Here is a 15,178-nt window from a genome sequence, read left to right as displayed (position 1 = left end):
CATCTTTATACCCCTGTGTACGTAACTGATAATGCACACACCAAACCCTACTTCCTTGTTCTGAGTGGCGACGGCATAGCAGGCTCTCCTTCGGAGCATAGATCACTCGGTTAGTATTATCACCCTCGATCTTTGTTGCTTATGCGACTGTGATTCTGTGACTAAGACCTCGTTTATACGCAACCTAGGGAACTCGTAAAAGGGACGGCAGTACGGAAGCTTCCACTCTCCGGTTTGGGTGCATCTTGGTCGACTGAATCATAGGTTATTACCCTTCATTTGTTTGTTATATGTTATATGTGTGCTTATATGCCAGTCAGATGTCGAGTAGGGTTAGAAACGAACTAGGGTTACGTATGGTCATGCATGAACTGTAATGTTAATTGTGTAAAGTATATGATTTGACTGCTTAATTGTTATGAACGGAACCGAGCCCAACCAAGTATATAGAACCCTATCGTGATGACTCATGGCCTCATAGTTATGCCATCTTCCAGATCGCATTACTAGACTGCCTTAGAACGTTGTGTCGGGTATTATCGAGCGAAACCGCAATGACTCATACGCATGAAAGAACCACTGTTGAATACTTATCCTACCTGATGTTATGCTGTGAATTGAAAGTGATATGCATTAGTTGATTTAATGTGTTGAATAGCATGGTGATAAGATTATATGCTGATTTAATTAAGCCCATAATAGTCACTAAATCAAGGAAATCGATGCATGTCCACAACTGTAGTGTATTAACGTATGGTCAAGTTAGGGAATGTGAATTGATGCAAAGAGTGTGCTTGACAGATTGATTAGCCGTGTATGAGGTGTTGAACATGGGCCATGAAACTTGGGCCGTCCCACTTAAATAAATAACCGGATGGAGTGGGTTGTGTGTGATAATCGAGCCCACTAATGTGTATATACTAAACTATGAGAATGTGTGAACTAAATGAGTAAATGGTAAGTGATACAAGGACCGGACATATATACTGTTTATGCTTGTGGGAATTATCGTGTGATTCAATGTACTGTTTGACTTTAAAGACATTAAAGAATTGAATGATCATATGCATTTCTTATACGTGACTTATGTGATGATACTTGAAAATGAATTGTGAAACTGATAAACACCAAACACTCTCCTAGGTCGCGAGTATTGAATAAATTAACAAGTCGCTTGTCTAAACCGAGCAAACCTAAGGTGAGTTCATTGCTCTTTATCAAGCATGGATCCCAGGGAAGGGATAACGGGTAACGTTCCAAAGAGGAATGCATGTGTAATGAGATGTTGGGTATCGTACTCAGTTTTCTATCATTGTAAGACCACTATATCTACCGGTACGTTGCTTGTAGGGCAACGGGGGTTATTAGTTGATAGCGCTATTAGGTTTGGCACCCTCATGACATTCGAGGAGAACGGGCGTGAACTAATTACCTTAAAACATGACCAATGCTTTGATAGAGGCATTGGGGTTGGCAATTACATATCATATGGCCATTCGGTAATCGAGTAATAACAACATCGAAACATCAATCATCACAATAATAAACAACCTATCGTCTTGCAAACAATTTTACTCACAGTATTGATAACACAACATGGTAACAAACACAAACCTTGAACTCACCAGCGTAGTCTGACACACTTGTTTACATGCTTGTAGGTAATCATTGAAGGAACTTAGGGAACTTGCCGTCTGATGCTGCTGGAGTGGTTGTGGTCATGATGAACAATTACATTGATTTGGTTTTGATACATTTACACACTTATACATTTATGCTTCCGCTCATTACTTTGGTTTTGGTTAAGTTTACAAACGATACATTATTTTCAATTGGGTATTTTAATACATTATTACTTGTGTTTGATATGATTGGTGGCTCTTAGTTGGATCGTTGCACCTCCAATAGGTACATACCCTAGGTGGTAATTTGGGGGTGTGACAAATAATATTACATTTATTCAACCCGTGTAATACACGTGGTTTCAAATATATAACTTTTTTATTTGGTATATAAAATTATATTTATTCAACCCGTACAATATGGTTCTTATAAATATAACTTTTTATTATTTAATATATAAAATTATATTTATTCAACCCGTGCAATAAATGAGGTTTTTAAAGATATATTGTTTTAATATTTAGTATATAAAATTTATTTATTCGACCCGTGTAATACACGGGGTTATAATCTAGTTATTATGTATATATATATATATATATATATATAGATATTGATTTCGAGGGATGATAAATAGTAAATTTATTTTTATAGTAATATATAGTTTTTTATTATTTTATTATTTAATATATTATAATAATTTATTATTATATTTACTTTTAATAACATATTTTTCTTTTTTTAAACATGTATTTTCTTTACCTCTTTTTTAATAATTGTTTTTTCCTTTTTTTAAATATATTAATTTATCGAGTAATTTGATACTTCTTTAATAAGTTACGTTTATAACTTTTTTCTAAAAAGTTAAGTACGTATTTGTGATTGATTTCTTTCCCTGACATTCTGTTATAAGTTTTGCTAAAACGAGATTATACTTAAAATAAAATATTTATTTGGTATCATAAAACGGTACGATGATAAACAAAATCGTTCTAATGGTTTGACTTTTTAAACAACATGTTTTATTTTCAAATCACTTTTGTATTACATTATTATTTGCTTGGTTTTACCGCAACGCGTGATATAAAAAAAACTAGTTCAAATTAAACTACAAACTTTAATTAGCTATAAAGTTTAAAGCATCAATCTCAAATGTCAATAAAATACTATTCAGTTTTTCTCAAAAATAATCTTAAACTAATATAATAGCTTATTTATAAACTAAATAATTTTGTTTCCATTCCGCAATAGGGTGTTCATTATTTAAATTAGATTCAACTCACCCAAAATTTGAATAGAAAATTTCGGTTATTAAAATCAAATCCATATTCAAGACCGAATTTCTAATCCGTGCTCGAAATAACTATCTCAAACTTGCTCGATCCAAATAACCTAAATTTGCATTATATAGGTTATTGTAAAAAATTGGGTTTTTATAAAGAAACGTTTTAAACCTTTAGATTTTGTAATTAATTGATGAGATTAAAAAGGGCATAAATGAAAATCATGTTCTAGATTAAGAGTAATAATGTCTTTTATGTTCTTTAAATAGAGAAACTGTCATCAAACCGTCCACAATTTACGCCATTTCCTTCTTCACCAGAGACATGGATCAAGATCAAAAATTTAAAGTTTAGATTGTTATTTAAATTAATCAACGAACCTTCTTTGTCATTGTGTTTTATCGGTAATCACATGATATGAAACATACTGGAATGCAGGTTTAAAAAACTCTACGAAGAACATCTACCGGAATGCAGCTGTAAAACACCATACGAAAAACATCTACTGGATGCAGGTTCAAAACACCATATGAAGAACATCTACTGGAATGCAGGTTTAAAACACCAAACAAAGAACATCTACTGGAATGCAGGTGTAAAACACCATTAATGTAGGTGTAATGTAGGTTAAAAACACCATAAGAAGAACATCTACTGGAATGCATGTGTAAAGCACCATGAATTCAACTACGAATTTCTTAAAACACCATGTTATGCAGACTTTGATTTACGATGGACCGATTAAAGTTGCAATCTTTGTAAAAGGTCTGATATATATGAAACGTAAATTAGGATATTTGGTTTCCTAAAAAACTCAAAAACTGTTAAGAAATATATTATTACACAAATTGAATTTTAATTGAAATTACCTTATTACACCTCAATTTCTAAATTTAATGTATGCCACTTGTCATTACAATAATCCTTCTTACACTTCTTGTGCACATGACCCTTTCTACAGGAACATGAACCTATATATATGTATAGGAAAAACAGTGAAAAGTGTGAAAACGGTGAGAACGCTTCCGATCAAAACAATCTATGGCTAAGATTGGCACGGTGGTGTTTTCATAAATAACATAAACTTTTAAAATGGACGCGCTTTAATAAGAGCAAAAAGGTAAATGTGCATCTACAAAACACATCAAACTAGACCGAAACATATATATTTCCCAAAGAAACCTCCCCACCTCTTACGAAAAACGCGAATATTGTTGAGTTGTGGCCAGGAATGAAGAAGGATATCGCTCTCTACGTTTCGAAATGCCTAACTTACTCGAAAGTTAAGGCCGAACATCAGCGACCCTCTGGCTTACTCGAACAACCCGAAATCCCGATGTGGAAATGGGAGAGTATAACTATGGGTTATCGTTGATCGTCTTACGAAATTCGCTCACTTTATACCGATACGAGAAGACTTCAAGGTCGAACGATTAGCACGAATCTATGCCGACGAAGTCATTTGTCAACATGGGACGCCTCGTGACATCATCTCTGACCGCGATGGTCGTTTTACCTGACGTCTTTGGGAGACTTTTCAGTCCGCTCTCGATACAACTCTTAACCTCAGTACCGCATTCCATCCCCAGACCAACGGTCAGACTGAACGCACGATCCGCATTCTTGAAGACATGCTTCGTTCGTCTGTTATAAATTTTGGTGGTAATTGGGATTCGCATTTACCTTTAGTAGAATTCTCGTACAACAACAGTTATCAAGCTAGTATTCAAATGGCACCCTTTGAGGCATTATATGGTAGAAAATGTCGATCGCCTATTGTATGGCATGAGATCGGAGACGCTCAAATCACCGGTCCTGAGTTATTACAAGAAACGACTGACAAGATCCTCCAAATACGAGACAATCTCTTGAAAGCTCGGAGTCGTCAAAAGAGTTACGCCGATAAACGCCGCAAGCCCCTTGAATTTGAAGTTGGTGATCATGTACTCCTAAAGGTTTCAACTTGGAAGGGGGTGATCCGATTCGGCAAGAAAGGAAAGCTAGCGCCACAGTACGTAGGTCCCTTTAAGATTCTGGAAAGAATTGGCAAAGTGGCCTACCGACTCGAATTACCAGAAGAACTCAGCAACGTACACCCGACTTTCCACGTCTCGAACCTCAAGAAGTGCCCAGCTGAAGAAAATCTTCACGTGCCTCTTAAAGACTTGCAAGTGAACGACACCCTAAACTTTGTGGAAAAGCCAGTAGAAATCATGGATCGAGAGACCAAGAAAGTTTGACGCTCTCGCATTCCTATAGTGAAGGTTCGTTGGGAAGGCAAACGCGGCGCCGAGTTCACTTGGGAACTCGAAAGTGATATGAAAGCTAAATACCCACAACTCTTTTTTACGCTTGCTCCTTAATTTCTGGACAAAATTTCCTAAAGTAGGGGAGACTGTAACAACCCGACTTTTCGGATTGTTACCCATTGCTGTCATTTCATTCGTAACCGCTTGTACTCTTGGGATTCGATTTACACAAAGGGTTAAAACTATATTTTCAATGTATATTACAACACATATTACAACACTTATTCAAATCGCAGTTATCGCATTTAAACACTATTTTTATAACGCTTACTACGTACACGCATGTTATCGCTTATTACATCACTTATTTAGACTAAACGCTATCGCAACGCAAACTCAACGCAGACTCGAAATGCGTATTTATTTTTGTGCATTTTAGTTATATGTGTTAGATTGTGTGACTATTTGTTCAAATGTTATGTGGTTATCAACGCAACGATTATACGCTCAAACGCTCACTCACAACTCGATTAAACGCAACGCCACGCTTAACAAACGAACCAAAGGTTGGAAAACTAACAAACACAACTCGGTCGTCCGAACGGAGATCCATTCGAATGGACATCCGACCGGATGACCATCTGCTCTGATGACCATCCGTCCAGATGGCCATCTGCCCAAACACAACCCTCGCACACTGACTTAACCTTTGCCCTCTCCCTATAAATATCGCCGTACACCTCCATTCTCTGACTTGGACACTCTCATCAGCTCGCACACTCTCAGTCACTCTCAGTCATGATTCCAGGCCAATTTGTAAGCTTTTTCCCTCGAATCTTTGCTAATCCTCATCTCTAATCAATTTTACATCAGCTTCTTCATCAAAATCACGCACATACACTAGTTTTCTTCCCGAAATCATCTGAGTTGGACCTCTTGAAGGTGGTTTTCACTCGTTTGCTTATGCAAACTGTTGTGGAACACCATTTAATAAAGATTGGTTCAGATCTAAAGATTTTTCACACCTTTCAAACTAAGTTATGAAAGATGTCAAAACTTTTTCATCTGTTTTCAACTTTTCTTCGATTTCTACACAAAATGGATGGGATCCGGACTCAATCAGACTCTCGACTCGTTCCTTAGTAGAGAGCCGGCTTGAAAACGGATTCCACTGGTGAAATGGACTGATTTACGGGTCAAACATGAATCTTCATCAAGAACATCGCATTTGTCCGAATGGGCTGAGACCATCCGGCCGAATGAATTGGGCTTGGTATATTCTGTTGTTTGACACGTCGTCACGCCGTCTCCGTTAACTATAAACTTTTGCTTAGAAATTTTATAAAAATTTCAACTGCAGACCACACACCACTCAAATGGACATCCGTTCGAATGGCCAACCGTCCGGATGACCATCTGCTCGGATGACCTGATATTTATATTATCCATTAAATGCTTTTAACTAAACTTCAAATTTTAACGATTCACAAACACCCACACACTGATCGAATGGCCATCCTTTCGAATGGCCATCCGCTCGGATGACCATCTGTCCGGATGACCATCCGTGCTCGGATGGATTATACCCATCCGTTTGGATCATTTGTTAAACACTTATCTCGTTCGACTTTCTGATTTCGACCGTGTTAACACTTAGAGGACTTATGCTTCTGTTCTCATGCATAGGCTAATTCAACACGCTCCCTTCAATCCAATCCATCTTGTGTTTACTTGCTAAACACACACTGTGAGTATACCCGAACCCATTTTCGTTTAACGCACTTTTGGGCGTTATATACGTTCTATGTCAAAACACAACACAACGCAAACACTTAAAACACTAACCGTTCCCGCATGCTATACGTGATTTTTTGAATGCTTGTACTATGCTTATACAGTGTTACACTAGACCGCCTCTAGCAACGATAGTAGTATAGTTTGGACTCAGCACCTGTTGTGAACAGGGGTTGCTAGGGATCACGTTACTTTACTTCACGTGTTCGCTGAACATGTGTCGCGCATACTCTACCACGCAGTCTCGTGGTTAGGTTGTATCATTGTTTGATAGTTACATGCTTCGCCCATTACGTGATACATGCTGGTTATGCGTAAACGCTTTTATATTATTATTATGCAAACTTGTGTACTCACCTTTAGTTTATGTATTGACTTTATTTTAACGTATGTGACAGGTTGATTAGATATTATGCTATGCTGAATCACGTTAGGAAGTCTAGAAACCCACCGAATAAAGATCTGAGTTGTCGGAATGGAACTTGTTTTTGAGACTGATATTTGTAATGACTGTTATGCTTTATTTGTTTAATAATATGGGATATTGAACCTTAAAAATATTTTCATTGATAGTTGTTACGGATTCTCATGAACAATCTGTTTCGCTCAGTGCCACGCCCCGATGATTCCGCCATCGGTTGGGGTGTGACAACTTGTCAGTTTTCCCTTCAAGTTTGAATTTTTGAATTCAATTTCACTTTATATAACCGTCGACATTGTCCTTCCATTTCTTGTCTTCTACAATCTCTTTTCCTGTTTTTACCCAGCGGTTCTTCCAATCATTTCTGATCATCTATCCCTTATAATCCCGATGAGTCACTGTCTCTGTTTACTTTATTTATGGCTTTGAACAAAAATGATATTCATGTTTAGTTTTCAAAGCTTACTCAGACGGACATTGACCAGTTTTGTGCCGATTGTGGAATCGATCCCACCCTTGAAACACGGGTTCCGGGGGATAAATTTGCTAATGAATGTCCAGCTGGTTTTCTTGTTTTCTATACCCGGATTATCGATCAGCCCAACTTGCGATACCCTTTACCAACTTTTTTCTTGAAGTTTTGAAATATTACCGTCTTTTTTTGGGTCAATTGGGTCCGGTGGGTGTTGCCCGGATTATGCATTTTGGAATTTTATGTCGGGCTCTTACTTATGAGCCTTCTCTCTTGATGTTCTGGTGTTTTTTCCGGCTTGCCCGGAACGACGACTAGTACACCATTGAGAAGACTCAATGTAAGGCACCCCTCCTTTCTCACACCGTTGGTCATACTTATGCTTGGAAGAATCAATTCTTTTTTATTTATGAGCGAATACTTCCTTTTACCGTTGTTCCTCAAAATTTTTCCGAGGTTTTGAATGAGAAGGAACCGGGGGTTAACGATCTTGACCAGAGGTTACTCCTTAGGCTTCGTGCCTACCGTTCCAAATTGAGGGCTTACCCGGAGGAGCTCCTTGTCATGTTGGGTATTAGTCAAGACTGGGCTAAGTGTGGTTTTGAACCAGTCTTATATTTGAATGATAAGGGTATGTAATTTTTATGTTTGTCTTACTTTATATTTGTTTGATGCTAATGTTTTGTTTCCTTGTTTTTCAGAAATGAGTGCCTTGAATTACATCTTGTTGAATGACCCTTCTAATGTGGAAATCAACCAGAAGGAGGTTTCTGAAGGTAATCCTTCTATGGTTCATCGAAATGAGCATGTGACTAGTGGTGGAGATTTTGAGAGTGTTCTCATTCAGCCCCTTGTTGATTGTTCTTCTGCTAAGAAACAAGCTGCCCCTTCTCGCCGGTCTACCAGATCTATTAGTTCCCCCGCTGTTGCTTCCCAATCTTCTGACCCTATCTCTGTTAATAGCAGTGATGAAGATGATGCTAATGTTATTGCCTCTGTGATTGGCGTCAAGCTTGTTAAGAAGGAGACTCCGGAGGTTTCAAGTAAGGCAGGTGGTGTTTCTGACCAGCAGGTATCTGCTATTTTGAAGAAGCTTAATCAGACCAAGAGGGTTGTTCATGAGAAATTTGCTCCTAGTTGAAGACTTGTTTTGAAGAAGAAGCCTAAGGTGGTGTTTCTAAGATTTCTTCCCCTGCGAAGGGTGCTTCTGCTGTTGGTGTTGGTGTTGAGGAAGCTACTTCCTCGAAGGTGATTGATGAGAAGAAAAAGAAAGTTGAAGAGAAGGTTGATGTGGTTTCAAAGGAGAAGCCAGAAGTAGTTAAAGGGAAGGGGCGCTGTAAAGGCTAATTTTCCAGTGTTTGTTCCTCGGTGGAACGTTCGTGTTTGTGATACTACAGCTAGCAGCGAGACCTGCCATGATATGTTAAGGAACATAGCTACTCCTGCTGAAAAAGAGTTCCTGTCCAAGTTATCCAATGAAGACTCTACCTACCGAGCTCTCACTGATGTTGCCCGACTTGTTACCTCCCTTCCTGACTGCATTGAGCATTGGGCCGCTGCTGCTAGTAATGTTGATGATGTTTCTGCTTCTTTAAAGAAGAAAGAAGCAGAACTTAAAACCTCTTAGGAGGACTTGGCAGCTTTTCAGTCAAAGGTAACTGAGCTTGAGGGTCAACTACTTGCTTCCCAGGCCAAAATGAACGAGGAGATGAAGAAGGTTGAAGTCTATGTTGGGCAACTTTCAGATTTCAACAACCAGTTGGCTAAGGAGAGGGCAGAATTTGGTGTTAAAAGGGCTAGATTCAGGCAGGCATGTGTTACCGATGAAGCAGCTACAGAAGAGCTGAGGTAATGGGTAAAACAGTTGGAGGAGGACAAGAAATGGGTGATTGGTTCTGGTCTCCGTCGTTTTGTGACTTACCTTCTTCATAGCCAGGAGTTTAATCAACATCTTGCAGGTATCTATTCTAAAGCTATGGCTCATGGTCGCCATGCAGGTCTTGTTGTAGGATTTGATGTTGCTTCAAAGTGGGAAGCAATAGAGAAGCTTCCTGCCTTCAAGCCAAACTCTCTCCGGGACTTTGTTGCAGCTGTGAAGGAGATGGAGGCCCTTTCCTACCCTTACATTGAAGCTTTATCTCGAACGGTTGATCGTCCTGTGGCTGAACTTGAAGCTTTGGAGGCGGAAGGTTTGAACAAGGAGTTGTGTGAGCAGCTGCTTGCAGTTGCTTCTGTTAAGCGAGCCCTGTTCGAGACCAGTGATGAAGAGGATAATGATGCAGGTCCTTCTTCAAAGAAATTGAAGGTATTTCCCGACCTTGAGCCGGTTTCTGCTATGTCCATCACTATTGATGCTCCCCCTTTATATTTTGTAAGGGTTGAGTCAACTTTTGTTACAACCGGGGACGACGAAGAAGATAACTTGGATGGCTTGTATGATAATCTACCTTTGGGAAAAGATCCTCTCGTCACTGGCGCCGGTGATTCTGGTTCAGCTTAGGTGTTACTGTTGGTTTATTGTGGTTGTATTTTGAATAATATTTTTAACTTTTCTTGTGGTTGTATGTGGTGCCCTTATGAGGGCTTTTGTGTTGATTTGAACTTTATGTTTATGAATGGATGTAGAAGCCCCTCCCTTGGGAGTGTTTAGCTTCTCTTAGTATTTCTTACTTTGTGCACTTTCAATTTTTATTTCTATCTTCTTGTTGTCAAACTCGTGTTTGGCTAATATCATGGGAAATTTTGTGTTTTAACTTTCCCTTTGTCCATTGTGTTTTTGCAATGTCCTTTTCCATAAAGGTTTCAAACTAAGTGCTACAGTCACCCAATTCGAGTCTTTTTAGAGAGAATCAATGCAAGTTGTTATGGTTCTATCTCTTTTCTAGTCCACCTTTTATTTTATCATCGTGGTATATTGGACATAAGCATATTGTTTTATAATGTTAGCTTATGGAGCAAAATTGGTGTGAGGTGCTCAACCTCTTTCATGGACTTACTTTTAATGTTTAATTTGTTTTCATACTTGTAACTTTGTGTTTATTTGCATGTTTTGCAAAGGAACAAGTTTGTAGTTTTTTATGTGTACTTGTACTTTTTCATAGGTGAATTTAGGAGAATTTTCTTTGAGTCCATGGAGTTGTATTGTTTTAGGAACTCACCCTGTATACAGGAAGGTATAGCGCCTTGTTCCCTGTTGAGCGATATGGCCTAGGAGCTCATCCCCGTTTCATGGGTAGATGTAGCGTCGGATCCCATGGAGCTTTATTTGGAGGAGCTCACCCTTAGGATAGAACATATTGAATAAGAATGAAATATTTAACAAAAGTGATATCTTTGTTTTCATTAAACTGATATAGCCAAGTACAAGTTTGATTTTGTCATTACACTGGTTGTCTAAACTACGAATTTCTTGAGGTGCTTCCCGTTCCATTGTCTTGGTACCTTCATGCCCTCAGGCGTTTCAAGTTTGTATGAACCTCCTTTGTGCACCTCACTGATGATATACGGGTCTTCCCATTTTGGGCATATTTTTCCAAGATCTTCTTGCCTACTTGCCTCATTGTTTTTGAGTACCAAGTCCCCAGGTTTGAAGGCTTCCTTTTTTACCCTTGCATTGTAGTAGACCTCCATTTTATGTTTGTACCTTGCTTCTCGGATCAAGGCAGTTTCCCTGGCTTCTTCAAGTAGGTCAAGGTTTAAGAGTATCTTGGAATCATTTGTGTTGTTTTTTTTGGAGCTTCTTAGTGTTTTGACCCCGATCTCAGTAGGTATTACAACCTTTGAGCCGTATACGAGGCTGTATGGGGTCTTTTGATGGCTTGTCTTTTCTAAAGTACGGATGGCCCATAATACATTGGGGAGCTCTTCTACTCACAGTTTTCCATACCTCCCCAGCCGAGTCTTCAACCCTTCCACAATGCTACGATTCATTCGCTCTACTTGTCTGTTTGATTGTGGATAACAGATAGAGTTGAAGACTTTCTTGATTTGAAGCTCCTGGCACCAAGTGCTGAATGGTTTCTCTGCAAATTGTTTTCCATTGTCAGTTACTATCTCACCTGACAATCCAAATCTGCATATTATCTGCTCCCAGATGAAGTTGATAACATTCTTCCCCGAGACCTATGCTAATGGCTTAACTTCTGACCATTTTGTGAAATAGTCCACTACCACCAAGAGGAATTTGACTTGTCTGGCTGCCGGGGGGAAGGGACCTACGATGTCCATTCCCCACTTATAAAATGGCCAGGCAGCCAATATTGGGACAAGGTCATGCTTCGAACTTGCTTTGACTGGGGCATGTATTTGGCATGCTTCACATTTGTAAATGACTTCAGTCGTATCTTTATGCATCGTGGGCCAGAAGCAACCCACGTTCATCAACTTTTCCACGACTGTTCTTACCCCTGCAAGTGATCCACATATGCATTCGTGGACTTCTTTGATCAAGAACTTGCTCTGGTTCGGACCTACATATCGCAACAAAAGGGAGAGGTAACCTTTTTTTGTAAAGCTTCCCATCTTCTAGGACGTATTGTTTGGCTTTTGTCCTTATCTTGGCAGCTTCTGATTCTATGGGGGGAGCTTTCCTTCTTGCAGGAACTGTTGGATGGGTGTCATCCATGTTTCTTCGTTTTCAACTACCACGTCTTGGATTTCAGCTTCCTCGATAGACCTTGTTTTGAGCACCTCCACAAGTACCTTCTTGGTGAGGTGTGCAAACGTCAAGGAAGCTATCTTGCTTAAGGCATCCGCCTGGTTGTTCCTTGTTATTGACACTTGTGTTAATGAGCAAGATTTGAAGCTACCCAATAGTTCCTTAACTTTTTCCTTGTATTTTACCATAAATGGATCCCTTGTTGTGTATTCTCCCCCAACTTGGCTTGCTACCTATCTTGAACTAGTGAAGGCGTGTAGCTCCTCAACCTTCATTGTTCTTGCTAATCTCAAACCAGCTAACAAGGCTTCATATTCAGATTCGTTATTTATGCAGGGAAAATCAAGACAGAGTGTATAAGTATATTCGGTTCCGTGGGGGTCTGTTATGATGAGACCTGCCCCGGAACCTTCTATACTAGAAGTCCCGTTAGAGAACAATGTCCACTTCCCTGGGATTATCGTTTGACATCTTTCTTCTTCTATCTCATTTACCTCCTTAATTATTGGCATTTCAGTCAAGAAGTCTGACAACACTTGCCCTTTGTAAGCCTTCCTAGGTACATACTCGATCTTATGCTTCTTGTCCTGTGGATAAACATTTTTAAGGGAGCTGTTAGTTTAGATGGTCATGAGCATAGGGCTCGTGGACCACAAAGTAAAGTAGATGTTTATATCTGTAAACCTGCCGACAGGTAGACTATGTTGGTTTCTTCTTTTCTGGGTGCTGCTATTGTTGGCAAGGAAGCTATGAGCTCCTTGAGTGCTATGAAGGCTGTCTCTGCTTCCTCCATCCACATGAATTTTTTCTTATCAGCATAGTTCTTTAGTGTCTTGAAGAATGGTAGTGATCTTTCTGCTAACTTGGGGAGGAAGCATTTGAGAGCTGCTATTTTCCCATTAAGACTTTCAACTTCCTTTTTAGTTCTTGGGGACTTCATTTCTATAACTGCTAAGACCTTGTCCGGGTTTGCCTTTATACTTTGTTTCCCCACAATGTGACCAAGGAACTTTCCTTCCTCAAACCCAAAGGAGCACTTGTTTGGGTTTAATTTCACGTTGATTGCTTTGAGATTGTGAAACGTCTCCTTGATGTCTTGGAGCATGTCTCCTCTCGTGTGACTTTTTATTACGAGATCATCATCATATGCTTCCATATTCCTTCCAATTTGTTCAGCAAAAGCCTTGTCCACCAGACGTTGATAGGTTGCCCCAGCGTTCTTCAATCCAAAAGGCATCTTCTTGTAACAGAAGTTACCCTTATCAGTATGGAACGCCGCCTTCTCCTCATCTTCCTTTACCATTTTGATATGGTGATACCCTTTATAGGCATCCAGGAAGCATTTATACTCAAAATCAGTAAGTAAGTCTACCTTCCAGTCGATCTCGGGCAACGGGTAGCAGTCTTTGGGACATGCTTTGTTGAGATCTTTGAAATCAACATACATTCTCCAAGAGCCATCTGGCTTCTTTACCATGACGGGGTTTACAAGCCATGAGTGATACTTTACCTCCCTTAGGATGCCAGCTTCTACTAGTTTATCTACCTCCTGACAGGCAGCTTGACTACATTCAGGTGCTAGACTTCTTTTCTTCTGTGTGACAGGCTGGTAGGTGGGAGCTATGTTCAACACATGTTGTGCTACTTCCCTTGGTACCCTTACCATGTCACCAGAACACCAAGCGAACACGTCCGTTTTCTCTCGGAGGAGGTCAACCAGCCTTTGCTTTATGGTATCAGGGAGGTAACTATTGATTCTTATATTCTATTCTGGATAGGAATTATGGATGCTTATCTCTTCAACCGGGCTTTCATTCGTTTTACTGCATTCCCTTCCTCTATCTCCATGGAGGCTAACAAAAGGGCTTCTTGTGTAGGTACCAACGAAGCGATACCCTTGTCTGTTGGAAATTTCATCATTCCATGTGTTGTTGACACTACAGCATCAAATGCTGCTAACCTCGGCCTCCCTATCAGCAAGTTATAGTTCGAGGGGGAACTTACAACGATGAAAGTAAGCTCTTCTGTCCTGGACAAGTCTCCATCCCTGAAACATAGGTTCAACGTTATCTTCCCTAGGGTTTGTACCTTCTCCCAGGTGAAGCTTCTGAGGGACGTGTCAGTAGCTTGCAGGTGAGCTTTTGTTTCACTTCTGAGTAAGTCAAAGCATCTTTGATACATAATGTTGGGGGCTGCTCCCGGATCCATGTACACCCTGTCGAAGGAAGCCCCCTTTATTTCAGCTTCCACGATGATTGGGTGTTCTCGCTTATCATTTGGATACGTAGGGGGAAGCAGATGAACTGTTAATTCCACGGTATGGTCCTTCTCCTTTTTCCCTCTTGCTTGCTTTTTGACCAAACCATTTTTATACTAACTTCCTTTTTCCCTTCCTTTTTATCTTTTATCTCCTTCACCAAGTGAGCGAGCTCCCCCGACTTAAGAGCTTCTTCTATCCTCTTTTTCAGCTGATAGCAGTCATTAGTATGGTGCCCCGTGTCATTGTGGAAGGCACAGAACTTACTTGCATCTCTTTTACTGGCTGCTTTGGACAGAGGTCGGGGAGGTCGGAAGTTGTACTTGACCTCTTCAGTTGATAAAATTTCCTGGGGTGTCTTGGTGAGGAGGGTGAAGATCTGTTTATCCTTGTCTTGATTTCAATTCGGACGTGGAGATCTT

The sequence above is a fragment of the Helianthus annuus genome, chromosome 2 (assembly GCF_002127325.2).
Source record: "Helianthus annuus cultivar XRQ/B chromosome 2, HanXRQr2.0-SUNRISE, whole genome shotgun sequence".
NCBI classification, from domain to species: domain Eukaryota; kingdom Viridiplantae; phylum Streptophyta; class Magnoliopsida; order Asterales; family Asteraceae; genus Helianthus; species Helianthus annuus.
The sequence above is the reverse complement of the archived record's forward strand: the minus strand, read 5'-3'. Positions refer to the sequence as shown.